Genomic DNA, 11,515 nt, shown 5'->3' with positions numbered 1-11,515 from the left:
AAAGCGATATGCTGCTACAGTGGCACGGTGGTGCGGTGGGCAGCACTGTCGCCTCCCGGCAAGAAGGCCCCGGGTTCGAATCCCGGCCGAGGGCCTTCCTGTGTGGGGTTCGCAAGTTCTCCCCTTGCGCGGGGTTCCACCAGGTAATGATGTCTCACCGTCCAAAGACATTGTGGCTAATTGGAGACTCAAATCGCCCACAGGTGTGAGTGAGTGATGTGTGTGCGACCCTGTGATGTATTGGCGACCTTTCCAGGGTGGATATCCTGCCTCTTGCCCAATGCATGCTGGGACAGGCTTCAGACTCAACACAACCTTGAACGCAAGAGATGGAATATGCTGTTATACACCAATGAAATACAACCAGCGAAGAACAATTCAAGGACACCTGCATTTATAATTACAGTGCACTGAATGCACACCAGTATGGCGTGCGCAGAACATACACACACATTCCACAGTGTATGAAACTCTGATGTAATTAAATAAACAGACGCCAAGGCTACCCTGGTTCAGTGACCAGAGGTATTTCAGACAGAAGACATGGCTACAAGTGTTAGAAGGCAGTTGGCTGTCTGAAAAGGCTAGGCTGCTAGCATCTAAAACACTAGTTTTTGTCATTGGCTTTACACACAACCCGTACTCTAATGCAATAGGTTGTTAGCATGTGACGGACAGGTGAAAGATCCAATCAGAGGCCCTGTTTACCAATCAGTGTCAAGTGACTTCAGCTGTGGCGTTCATAGTAGTTACGGTCACCCGTATAGTAAATACATACACATTTCAAATACATGGCTGTACCTCATTTAAAAAAGCCACAGTTTAAAAAAATAAATTAAAATAAATAAAAAAACTGTTTTTAAGCATTTACATTTCTACTGTGTTCTTCCAGAGGCTTCATATCCTGATTAGAAAGAATGATTCACAAAACACAACTTAAGATGTTCTGCATCGAACTTAACAAGGATATGACTGCAATAAAATAACTTTACTCAGGCTCTGCAACCTTCCAGCAAAGACTCAGCGTAGAAGAAAATGAGACACATGAGCTTAGTCTGCCGTTAAACCCCATTAGTGGAGGATTATTGTAACGAGGGAGACGAGAGTCTTATTGGGTTTGTGAGCTAAGAGTCATTAAAAAAGGCTTGAGGGGATGGAGTAAAAGCCATTTCCTTCTGGTGTGAGAGTGAGCCCTGCATCCTCAGAATCCTGCACTGACTGTTCTCTGAAACATGCACACGACAGAGTGAAATCTCCAGTGTTAAATCGACTCTGACAGAGTGACATTTTACTTTGTCAGAGTAAACAGTATGACATGGACTCAAACTCTGTTTTGAACATTTTATTCTGTATTACTTATAAAGTTCCTGAAATTAAATTAATAATATGGTTAAATATTAATTTTAATATAGTATTCAAAGTTAAATTAATGATATAATTTAATTATAAATTAACTTAAATTCCTCCAGGGAAAAAATGAAGTTATTCTATTCCCTTCAAATCTATTATAATATTTAGTTACTTCATTCCAGACCTGGGTTGAATCGGTATTTAAATTTTTTTTAACCCTTCAGATTCTGATCAAATTAGAAAATATGTCAGCAGTTCCTTGTAAATTTTCAACAAAAAAAAAAACACTTTACAAACCCAAATGAATGCCCATGTGGAATAAGTTAATTCTGAATTTTGGATATAACAGATTTTATATGTATTTTATAATTGTCAGTAATCTGCATGTTTTACCGCACGTCTAAATGAGTTAAAGTATTTAAATCACAAGTGTAGTGCACATAACAGTTTTCCAATGTAAAATCATGGCACGTGCACTTAGAAGATGTCTTCACCTGAAAGTTATGCTCTCCTAGCCTTGGGGGGGGGGGGGGGGGGGGGGGGGGGGTTTTCCCATAATCCCAGGTGTTTCTACAGTATGTTTTATGGAGAAGCCAGGTGACCCGGGTAGCTAATCTACAGCGATGAAATCTAATTAAGGAGGCACACGGCTTCATCCCAGAGCATCACGCACTGGGGAGTCTTCCTCATTAAATCAGAGATTCGCTGACATCATTTCAACATCAATTTTCAGTGCGGCTTTGATCGCCGAGCAGTTTCAGCCTGTGAGAGTGACCTCTTCACCCCAGTTATACGTTTTTCAGGATCATAACTTGATTGCAAATGAGAGCCAAGTGTAAATTTTTGATGCGGGAATTCTGGGAAATGATCTCAGCGAATGGCACTGCTTCACAACCACCGCAAAGTGAATGGGCATTTGGCGTGGGTCATGTGATGCATCATGGTTACGTCACTTGAGGCATGACATAGGGGTGACATAGCACTGCATATGCCTGTTAGTCCTTATGGGCATAAGTGTTCATGAATGTCTATGTAGTGCTTACAAAGGAGCTATGTGGCTTCCGCATTTTGGTTTATTTTTGGTTGAATAAAAGGAGGCGGCAGTGTAGTGTAATGGGTTAGGAACTGGCCCGGTACCCCGAAGGTCACAATGTGGATAAAGTAATTGAGCCTAAATTAAATACAAACTTGCATTGAGTGCAATTATTCAGCTTGGTTACACTCCTTTTTGCTGTAAGAAACGAAATGCGAGATTTACAGTAGGTACCTTCCCTACTGCCTCCAATTATATTATAAATTCATGTAATACTAATCAGACCAACCAGAACCAGACCAACGCTGGCAGTTATGCACACAAAAGAGGTACTTAATGCATTTATTTTAGACGGTACATGAACATAATAATTGATTTTGTAGAATATTTAGTATGTGTGTCCTTCACGTACCGTATATCGGTGTGATTTGTGTTATGAATAAAATACATTCAGCTGCTTGGGAACGTGATTGGACCTCTTCCGGTGATTTCTTACGCTTCAGCAAGCACATCATATGAATATTCCATCGGCGATCCCGTCAATAAAAGCCATTTGTTCGCAAAATACAAACAATAAAAACGCCCGTCCCGCGCAGAGAACGCAGACCATTAGAATAAAAACAACAGCTAACAATTCTCAGAACCGCCACAAACGATCTGTGGAAGCCGGGATCGATTATTGTTTTTAACGCCCTCCCCCTCAATCGCCCCCCGCCCCCCGTGCTCAATTTCACGCAGTCAAAAGTCTTTGGAGTTGATTTTTGTGCGACGCCATTGCCAGTGTCAAACGGAAAAAAGGGACGAAGATCGAAAAGGAGAGAAAGGCGGGACGTCCCGGGCCTCAGAAGTGAAAGCGCTACGCTACCGCACGCCACAGTCTCCCTGTGAGCCGGCACTGCGATCCCGGGTAACTGCAGCGAGCCGGTCCTCCGTCGCCTGACGCCATTTTGCGGAGAGATTAGGGACAGTCCATATATGGTCGTCGGGGACTGTAATGAGAGTGTCGGTGGACGGTCGAGCGCAGATGCCCGTGCCGCGGCTTGCGGGGACCGTTTGCGTCAGCCTACCATCTGCTTGCTGTGGATTACTTACATTACGGTATTTATCTGCGCGACGGGCATCGACCTCCTCGGTTACGGCGGCTTACATAGTTTTATATCTTTTTTTTTTTTTTCCCCACACTGGTAATGCTTTAACTGACACAGTTCAGCTCAGCTAGGATAAGCACCTTTTCACGAAGGAAAATAGTATTGAATATCACCCTGGATTTAAGTCCACTGACTCCTACTTAGGGGAAGCGCCCCCCACCCCCCACCCCACCCCCCTCGACAACAGGTCCCATTTTCGGTGCATCTCACAGGGGTAAACAGCGGGGAAGGTCTAATCACAGGTGTGGCCAACGCCCATGTAGGCACCATCCTCCCTTTCAGTCTCTCTCCGTTGCTTGTTCCTGATGTCATTGGGGCTCTAGAGGTCAACATGCCATAGAGTGGGAGTCCGAGGGGGCGGGGCTAGAGTCAGGGGGCGGGGTCAGCGACCTGAGCAGGCTGCAGCTCTACAGCCTGTAATTTACACAGGGAAGCCACGGACTGAAATAAGTCAGATATACTGCATGTCATGTACATCCACATGAGCCCCTCACTGTCAATTCCACACAGCAATTAAATTTGACATTAATATTAATGTACATCTCATAAGATGCTGATGCACATTTATTTTTAATTGATTCATTCATCTTATGAATACATACACACATTTCTGTTAATGGGCAGCACAGTGGTGCAGTGGGCAGGACTGTGTTTGAATGTTCTCCCTGTGTCTGTGTGGTTTTCCTCCAGGTACCCCGGTTTCCTCCCACAGTCCAAAGACATGCAGGCAGACTAACTGGAGACTCTAAATTGCCCATGGGTATGAGTGTGTGAGTGAATGGTGTGTGTGCCCTGCGATAGACTGGGAGGCCTGTCCAGGGTGTATTTCTGCCTCTCGCCCAATGCATGCTGGGATAGGCTCCATCACCCCCCGCGACCCTGCCCAGGATAATTAGGTGCAGATAATGGATGGATGGATGGACGGATGGATTTCTCTTAACGCTGTACCTCCCTCTGTACTGGCGGTTAGGAGGGCAGTGATATATTATCGTTAAACTCCTGACAGATGCTGGAACTGCAGCGGGGGCTAGGGGGGGGGTCTATAAAGGGCGTCGTTACCCTTTTACGGCTAACGATAAGGTAGCGCGCCGCCGAGCCGCCATTCGTCCGACGGCCAGGCGCTTCCTGGGACGGGGTGAATGGCAGACTTCCTGTTCCTGTTCGCGGGGCTGCTGAGGAGCGGCCTGCAAATCGTTCCTGTCAGGTAGATTAGGCTTTTTCCCCGTCCGCTCTCTGCACCGATCGCCCCCAAACAAGCCTGATTTACCGCTGCTCTGGACACCGCTTCGGTAAGTGGACACGGTCGCCAGCCGCCCCAAACTGCCCCCACCCCCGCCCACCCCAACCTGAATTCCATTTACCTTCCTCTGTGTAAGTAGAGCAAGGCTAGTGAGACAGAAAGGGGGGGAGGGGGTGAGGGGGGAGGAGAGGGGGGTAGGAGGGCAGTAATTTATTGTCGAGGCCTGCCCCTGGTGTCCATTAGGAGGCACATAACAAATGGATCAGCGCCGGTGTTGACAAGAAGCGGAGCCCACTGATGGAGCTGTGATCGCCAGACAGATTGAAGTGGGCCCCCCCGTGTCAGATGCTAACCTTTGCAGATGAGAAATGGGGGGGGGGGCATCCATCACCGGGCTAGTTCCCTCGTCGGCCTCGCGTCTTAAATTTTCAGGGGGGTGACAGGCGGACCTTATTTCTGCTCCCGTGGACACGAGCCGCGCGGGCGCGATTAGTCCGCGGTGTTTTACAGCGGCACGCCGTCGTATGTTTTTTTTTTTTTTTTTTTCTTACTTCCGGGTCCTTGTGCCACCCTGCCTCCAGTGGAGGACTCTTTATCAGGCTCCTCTCTTAGCACACCTCTTACCTGCCCCGCTCGACACCGAAAACCTTTCGGTTTACTGCCGCTCGGGGTTTCGGTCGGACGGCTCGTCGATCGCGAAGTCGATGCGGTCAGCTCGCCCGACGCTGACTATGCTACAGGGCCTTAACAAATCTCACGACCTGATTGGAGGACAGATTAACTCGCTAGCCGGACAAGTAAATTCAATGCTAACGAGCAGGTCCAGTTATCCACATGTGATCGAATGCCCCTGCGAGAGACTGAAATTTCCGCGCGTCCTCAGCTTTCTGGAGCAGCGTTAGCACTCCACGCCATTAGCGATCAAAAGAACATTATTTCAAGCGACGGAACGAGGCAGATATTTCCCAGGATTTAAACCTAATTAACTCTCCGGCTTTAGCGTGACCGTTGACACTCAACTTTGATATCTTAAAAAAAAAAACAGTTTGGTGCTTTTTAACGCAGTTTCTATAAAGAGGAGGTGGGGGGGTGGGGGGGGAGCGAGGACGGAGGGGAGGGGGTGCATGAAAGTTAAGACTGAGGGGTAATGAGGAAGCTGCACTGTGTCACTGTTGTGAGTCGCTGTGATGTTGATTTAATTAAACACTGGAGAACAGGCTTTTTTAAATATCAGTGCAGAGGCGTGGAGTTAAACTGTCAAGTGCTGTCTCTACCCCCCCCCCCCCCCTTCCACTCTGTCGTGCATTTCTTCTCTCTCCCTTGTGTCTTCCCATCAATTCTTCTATCATGACTTCCTTCTCCATTCTCCCCTCTCCCTGCAGTGTCCTGTGATTGGCAGCCATATTGCTGCCTTATGCTAAAAAAAAAAAATTAAAAAGTACCCAGATTGCGTACCTGAGAAAGGCACTTCAGAAAACGAACTGCAGTGAGGGCCCCAGAGTGGCCCAGACCAAATCCAGACTGTGAATGTGCCAATGGTGGGCGAGAACCAGTGAAGACAGCTGGCACGAGCAGGTCCCGGGCGTTCTGATTGGCCTGGGATGCCCCGTCAAACACAGCCCCCCCCCCCTCCCCCCCCTCAAGGAAGGGGAATGCCACGCCCCATTAATCTGTTCCCATTACATTTGAAAGACAGAACTGTGTGAACCGTGTACATGTATGCTTTATGCATGAGAAAATATTCTGATTTCCTTTCTATTTTTTTGCTTGCAGTTAAATAGGTGATAGTGTAATATATTCATAGCCCCTCCCCCCCCCCCCCCCCTCAACAACCTCACACACACACACACACATCACTATGCTATTCATATCCATATTAAGACCACGGAAAATTACAGTTATTACAGAGAGCAGGTTGTAGAACAGAGATACTGCCATTTGCCTCACGCTACGATATTAAATAATTAATCTCGTCATTTCCAGTCTCGCTTTTATATATGTAAAATAGGATTTATTTTTACTGCTCAGACGCGTGGGTGAAGTGAGGATTCTGAAGAGAAGTATATGCAAATAGTCATTATGTACCCCCCACCCCCCCCCCATGCCTCATAGTCATAGCCATGAGTGTGTGAGCGAATGGATAGGTTGGCGGCCTGTCCAGGGTGTATCCCTGCCTCTCGCCCAATGCACACTGGGATAGGCTCCAGCAACCCCCACAACCCTACCCAGGATAAGTGGGTATAGATAATGGATGGATGGATGGATTGATACTGTAATAAGAAATCGTGATGATGTATGATGATGATGACGATGATTATTGTTGACAACAATGATTATCCTTGCTGTTGCTGTTATTGGTCATTATACATTTATATGCACCATTTCTGTATATTTCAAAGTGCCATTCCATACAACATATTTATTTATAACGCAATAAATATGCAGGAAAAAAAAACTAAACAAAAAAACAAAATAGCACAGCCCCATGAAATTCCTGCCAGGTTATGAGAGCTAAACTCTGCATCTGATTAAGTTCCTTTTCCCCGCCCCCCACCCCCCCGTTTAAAAGCGGCGACAGCCCCATTCCTCAAATGTCACACATCGCTCCGCGATCAGGTGGCGAACTGATCGCGGACGCGGTCCTTGTGGATGGCGCCGTGGCGACGGCTGAGGAAGGCGTTAGCGTGTGCGCTAACGCGCTGTCTGGGCCGTTTTCCGCAGGCCCATCGCTCTGTCTCTGAGTCCAAAAAAAGAAAACAAAAAAGAGGGAAACGCCACGCGGGCATGGACGCCGCTGTCCTCTGACGCGCTCCCGTCCCGGGGAGAGATACGGCTGTACCCTGCGTTTTAGACCCCCCCCGCCCCCCCTTCGCCCCCTCTCTTCCTACGTGAATAGCGCTTCGGCTACCCCCTTCCTGCCCCCACCAAAACGTCACCGTCGGAAAACAACGGGCGCGCTCTCACAAGAGCTCCCGGCAGCTGCTTGACGTGCGCCCCCTCTGACAAAACAAAAACAAAAAGAAGAAAAAAAAAAAAAAAAAAGCAGCTGAACTGCAGATTCAAAGCCTCAATTCATGACCCCCCCCCGAAAATAAAATTACATTTCAATACACGAGTGTGCACCTGCGTGAATTAAAAGGACAAAAGAGAAACAAAAAAATAACAGTTATGCCAGCTCCATCTTCCTTTGACTTGATCTCTTCGAATGTTACCCAGCTGCAGCCCTCTCCTCTCCCTCTAATCCGATCCAAGCTGGCGTCGCTTGACACGTTCTGCTATTTTTAACGGTGGCCGCCGCCCAAGATCTCGAGCACTTTTCAAACCGAGTCTCAAAACTTGGTCGTCAGGAACTGCTTCTCCACAACGGCAACGCATCGTACGCGAGGAAGGAAGACCTTTCACTGTGAAACTAAGTAAATATCAAACGGATTACAGACTGTTTTTTTGGGGGGTTTTTTTTTTGCTTACCACAGTCAACACTCCGGCAAATGGCAGGGGAGTTAAAATGGCACCAGATATTAGGAAAGAAACCGAAAAGCTGGGAGATGTTTCTGTTTGTGTAGGTCGCACACTGAGAAGGCCAGCAGGACCATAATAATAATACAGGACACTCACTGGGCTCAAAAATGTTCCATTTCATTCCCAAAAAATGGGATAAAAGACCAAGTAGTCAAGAAGTCAGAGGGATTATGGATGGAACAGCCTAAATCCAAGGGGTATCCAGATATTACATGACCAAAAGTGTGTAATTGTTATTATTTTTTGCCTAATGTGGCTAAAGTTCCTCCCTACTCCATGTCTCTCGTTGCTGCACATTATGGTGATGTCATGCTAAGAGAGGTAATCAAGACAGTGTGTGGATTTTTATTTTTTATTTTCCCCACAGCGGACAATCATACGCATTTCAGCCGTATATTATATTTTCCAGGCCCGTGCATGAAAAACGACGCCAAAGCTGTGCGATGACATCTTAATGCAGTCCCTGTCGCCAAACGTGTTGCCGTCTCATTATTTTCTGTTGTGTAACTACACCGCCGTGTGTATCCAATTATTCGTGAATGGATGAGGTGTCGGAAGACACAAATACACACACCTCCTCTCTCTTTTGAAGATGATTGCTGGGAGTGCAGAAAATTAATTTTAAACGGTCACAAGCAGCAATAAAACAAATTTCAAATTAGGAATTTATGCATTTTCTAAAACAAAAAAAAAAACAAAAAAAAAAAACGTTGGTTGCAGGATATATATACAAACCGTCAATTGTGTTAGTTGAATGAAGAGTTACTACACAAAAACACTCAAATACACAAACACAGACACACACACACATACACACACACACACACAAAATAACTGCCAAAATAGACCTTAGCCACCGTTCCTCATCCAGCAGTCTTAATCACAGAAGCTCCTGCCAAACATGCCCCAACAATTAGCCCACTTTCAAAGTCACTGGCATCTCCTCTTCTAGTCATGATAGCTGGACCCCTCCAGCAGAGAGCATGCTGGGATTTTAATGCTTTAATTAACTCAGGAAGCACACCTGTGTGGAAGCACCTGCTCTCAATGTACTTTGTGTCACTTAAGCGTTTCCTTCTCTGCCCTCTGTTCCTCCTTACGTGTGTGTGTGTGTGTGTACGTTAAAATATATGATAATCTGCATTATAATTTCACTCTCACACAAGTATCATTACTTCACCTCCTTGTTTGTAGCATAGCATATGTCTGTGTAGGGTCAGGGTTCTTTGTTTGCCCTAAATTAAATTAGATGTTGCTCTGAGAGACTGAGAGACGAAAGAAACAGGAAGTTGGAGAGCTACGTTACCGTGAAGAGCTGGTCCTGTCCTCCCTGATCCAATAAGCGCGTATCAACGGGGAACGAAGTTTCATAAGACACCAGGAGACATTCCGTGGAGACGGAAGTTAGGAAGTTATTGCGGCCTTTTAAATCGTCTGACAACTAAAAAAAAAAAATGGGTTGATTGATTTCCAGGCAAAAAAATAAATAAATAAATAAAAGGCTTCAAACTGAGAGCTACTTATTTCCATTTTTCTGCACCATCAAAGAATGGATATGTAGCACAACAAAATTACACTGTGCAGTTCCTTCCATCTCTGTTCTGTCATCTGTAGTCACAATAATGAGCTGCTATTCTCAGTGACTGTTTAGATGATACATTTTCTCAAATGTGAAAAATCTATATTTGCAATGCCTATGAAAGTTGTGTCTTTTCATTTTAGCTGAGAAAACCATCACCCTTTCCTCCATTATAAGATATTGCCACATATTTCTCAATTATTTGCTTTGGTGTGAAATATATATCACCATTTTCCAAAGTACACTTATTTACTGCATATTTCATTATATTCCAAGGGTTAGACCTGCTCCTGTTCTTCAGCTGTGCTTATAAACCCTAAACTAAAGTGTGAGGTCACAAATATGTGATTCGAATGTTCTTAACAGGCAACTGTCCTGTCATCAATCTGATGCAAGCACCCTGAACTTACCTGTAGGTTTTCACTCCAATCCTAACCGAGCACACCTCATTCAACAGTTAGAACAGGGCTGCCCAACCCTGTTCCTGGAGATCTACCGTCCTGTAGGGTTTCACTCAAACACTAACAAAGCACACCTCATTCAACAGCTAGAGATCTCGTTGAGCTGCTAATTTGTAGAATCAGGTGTGCCAATTTGGGGTTGAAATGAAAACCAATGAAACTAATCAAACTGCAACTTCCCTTTCCAGATGGTCTACAGAGAGAGGGAGCAAGACTACTCCCATATGAACATGAGGTTATAAGCCTTATAATCTCGCCTGCATATTAAAGAGTTATTAAAATTGAAATGAAAAGAAAACCAATTAATGCAACCTTAACAAATTACATTGGCTGAAATGTCCAAGGGAGGTCTTGTCAAAAATAACTGAAGAAACATTATCCATATTTAGAACACCCAACTAGGCACTTAATCTGTATTGCATGATTTGCATCTGAACAAATCTGCATGACATATGTTGTACACTAATATAACAATATTTTGAGCAAACAAAATCGATTTAAATGACAAAATGAAAACAAAACTGTGAGACAGAAATAAAAATAATTACGTATTTTGTCTAGATTTAAAATAAGGATTTCAAAAGTTTAATCCTAGCCGTAAAAGAAGCTTGATTTGATTTAATGCTGGATTTGATTCAATGCGTTTCCTCAGCTGTTCCCCATGACAAGGAAAAATAACCCTGGGCTATTGTTCTCACAGAAAAACACACACGCTGTTCTCAGAAAACATATCCATTTCGCAGACACATCCGAAGATGTAGTTTTGCAACGGCTGTTAGTTTTTTGAATCGGTTGTCAAGTGAACAACTGCTACGCTTTCAGGCAAGACACACCTATCATCTATACACCACTCCTCTGTGACATATGAAAATTTAAACTAAGCGCACACGCTGATGATTTGAACAAAGTCATTTTTTTCTTTTCTTTTTTTTATCATGGATAATCCAAGTTGTACATCCCTGCTAAAGTTGTAAAATCTTTTGATTTTCCTAAGAGCATAGCTTTCTTTTTCCTTTTTCCTAGAAGCTGACAAGCTCAGTGAAACATTTCCTGAAATTGCTCAAAGATTGCCCAAGCAGGAAGCTATGATTTTATGACCACCCAAGGGGTTTTATTTTATTTTTTTTATTTGATGTAATGTACTTGGATTTGTGGAGCTCTTGCAATGCGTGGTATTCCAGGAGC

At 44.8% G+C, this 11,515-nt stretch overlaps 1 long non-coding RNA gene across 2 annotated transcripts; it reads right to left on the bottom strand.

Moving 5' to 3' along the window:
- Positions 1 to 5,937: 5,937 nt before the first annotated feature.
- LOC118221618 lies at positions 5,938 to 10,320 on the bottom strand. 2 transcript variants are annotated; one of them, XR_004764155.1, is made up of 3 exons: positions 10,280 to 10,320; positions 9,597 to 9,731; positions 5,938 to 6,188 (listed from the first exon to the last, which is right to left on the bottom strand). It is a non-coding gene; the product is annotated as an uncharacterized LOC118221618 (long non-coding RNA). The 2 variants fall into 2 exon arrangements; XR_004764156.1 differs by lacking the exon at positions 5,938 to 6,188 and adding an exon at positions 7,843 to 8,180.
- Positions 10,321 to 11,515: the final 1,195 nt, after the last annotated feature.

This window comes from Anguilla anguilla, chromosome 2 (genome assembly GCF_013347855.1).
Source record: "Anguilla anguilla isolate fAngAng1 chromosome 2, fAngAng1.pri, whole genome shotgun sequence".
Classification (NCBI taxonomy): Eukaryota; Metazoa; Chordata; class Actinopteri; order Anguilliformes; family Anguillidae; genus Anguilla; species Anguilla anguilla.
The sequence above is the reverse complement of the archived record's forward strand: the minus strand, read 5'-3'. Positions and strand labels throughout refer to the sequence as shown.